The sequence below is a fragment of the Sorex fumeus genome, unplaced genomic scaffold (assembly GCF_029834395.1).
Source record: "Sorex fumeus unplaced genomic scaffold, SorFum_2.1 ptg000063l, whole genome shotgun sequence".
NCBI classification, from domain to species: domain Eukaryota; kingdom Metazoa; phylum Chordata; class Mammalia; order Eulipotyphla; family Soricidae; genus Sorex; species Sorex fumeus.
Window position 1 is genome coordinate 87,629,907 of NW_026606120.1, and position 2,880 is coordinate 87,632,786.

A 2,880-nucleotide genomic window follows, 5' to 3' on the forward strand; every position below is an offset into this window, starting at 1 on the left:
AATGATAATCCTCCCTCAGTACCAGATGGACCATCCATCTCTGAACTGGTTCTGCATCCGGAAAATGTGTAAAGCACATTTGAAAACGTGACTTCAGAGCATAAGAAAGGATGTGGTCAGAGGAGAATCTCAACAAGGCTGAGGGTTACTTCCCCGAGAGAGAAAGTCTACTCCCTTAGTTCCTGGAACTCCTTCCCCCATACTGTAGGCATGGCCAATTTATCACACTTGCAAACAAGGAGCTATAAAAGTTTCACATCTGGGGCAGGTCATCTCAGGGCCCACCCAAACAGAGCCCCAGAAGCCGAAAGCTCCTGGCTGGACCCCACTGCTTGAAATGAGCCTCATCCACCAATTATTCTGCTGGGAAACTCAGCTATGCAAGTTTTGTGACTGGAAATCTCTAGGCTTTCATGGAGTCAGGGGTGGGCTACCTCCCCCATCTCCTTATACTTTTGGAAGCCCCAGCAGTCGCACACACCCAGCTGTATCACCCCATTAAAATTTAACTCCAGCTGTATCGCCCCATTAAAAATTAAATTAAACATTTTAAATTCTGGACTTCCTGGAGTGACAACTCAAACTCTACAACATTGATAACCAAGTAGTAGCACATCAGATTGGATGAAACATAATGTAGAAGGCAACCGATCTCAATTAACAAAATATAAACACAGAAGGATTAACCAGTAACAACATCTTAGTAATCATTTATACAAGGATTTAATAGCTTCAAGATGAGATACAAAAATCTTCATGAACTTTCTTCTAAGGAAACATTTTTTGATCATTCTCTTAGCAAATTATTGATTACAAGAAATATTAAATAAATTATAAATTACTGCTATGGGGGCAGGCTTAAGGGATGGTTGGGAAAATTGGGAACGATGGTGGAGGGAAGATGTAGTGGTGAAATTTGTGTTGGAATATTAAATTTCCATAACAACGAATACCTTTGTAAACCACAGTGTTTATATAAAGTATGAAGGGAAAATTTAAAAAATTTTAAATTTTTTTTCTTTCAAAGTTCCACATCTGATCTTTCAGTGTTATAGTTATGGAAATAGGGAAAACACCACTGCCTGGAAACTTCAATGCAGCAATCTCAAAAAAGGATTTGAGTGTGTCTGCCAAAACGTGCATGCACATGTATGTACATGAGTGTGTGTGTGTGCACGTGTGTGAGAGTGTGTGTGCACGTGAGCCTTCCTAACTGTTCATTAGGTGACAAACCACTAGAGTTATAAACATTACAATCAACTTTTTATCTTTTACTCTTTACTTGAGACCAGTAAAGATACAAAAACAATCTCACCCATGTTCATTGTTCATCTTCATACCGAAAAGTCTATCTAGTGGAATGTTTGGGGCTACAAGTAACAAAACACCCCCTCAAAGGTCTTTCAAACAGGAAGAACAGACAAGATATAAAATCATTTTCTTCCAAAATTGTTCGCCTGTCTGCTGAAAGTTTCTCCCTCTGATTCTTCAGCTACAGAAAGGAAACAAGAGTAGAATGTAGAAATTCTGGCCTATACTTCTGTATCAAAAGGAGTTTTGAGCCTTTGACATATTTCACTTCTATATTTTTACACCTATATTTAAAATATATGCACATAAACCTATTTTATAGGTGTATGCATATCAGTGTGTTTGTGTGTGTACACCTGATACATACTTGTGTTCAGGATGGGGACTGGAAATTCCTAAATGCAGAGGACAGACGAGGAGGCTGCAAAAATTGCTTTTTAATTTTTTAATTTATTTATTGGGACTTTGGGGTCACACAGTGTGTATTCATGGGCTCTTCTCTACTCTCTGCTCAAAGGTCACTCCCAGCAGTGTTCAAGGGACCAGGGGATCAAACTGAGGTCAGCAGCATGTAAGACAAGCTCTTTGCCCACAATATTCTTTATCTCTCACGCTGAGACTGAAAACTTAGAGGTAGACTGAATCTTTGATCTCAGAGCGAATATCTCCTTTTCTGGAACATTCCTTTGCCTTCCATAATATTGTCTGACTGAGGAAGTCAGAACCGCCCATAGAAGGCAGGCCTTGGCCTTTACATCACCTCCGTCTGCCAGAGCCTGCCACACCCAGGTCACCTCTTCTCAGCAACACGGACTGGGGAAGAGCTAGATGCTCTTAACTCACCAGCTGAACCCATGAAATTAAACCTTGGATTCTCTCTATGGAGCTCTTGTATTGTCACAACTTTCTTGTGAAAGTTGGGTTTTCATCTCTCCGCTATGGAATGCTGTCAACTTTGGGGTCCTAGATCTATAGGTGCAACTTTCTCCCATCAGTGATACCCCTAAGATGGGAAACTTGGGGGTCTCACTAAAGTCAGGCTGAGCCAACCCTGAATTACATGCATAAGAACTAGGTTAAGTGCTTGGCAACTGCTCCACGTTGTTTGACTAGTTACTTCGCTGAAACAAGTCATCATGGGCTCCCAGAATTCAGCATCTAAAACCCAGACAGGCTACGTCACAATAAAAGATCATCGGGGATTTCCAGAAAGCCAACCATGCTCACTCCCGAACCCCACGTTCCCCCTGTCTGCAAAGCACATTCTCCAGACCCAACGTAGATGGACTAGAAATTTCTTCTTCTTTCCCAGGTGCCCTCTTCTCTTTCTCTGATTTCTCCCCATAGCTCTGGCCACAGCCCTTAGCTAAAAAGGCGGGGAAAGGGAGGCATGGGCAGACTTGAAACACTGAGTTTTCCACCAACACAACAAACAGGGTAAAGTAGCAAATGGGAATCTTTGGATGGCGAGGCATGTTTTGGACAAGACTTGAATATCTGGCTCTGAACAGTATGAAAATGTTTCATTCTAACAAAACAAATGTCCTGGGAACAACGAACCTTCCCTAA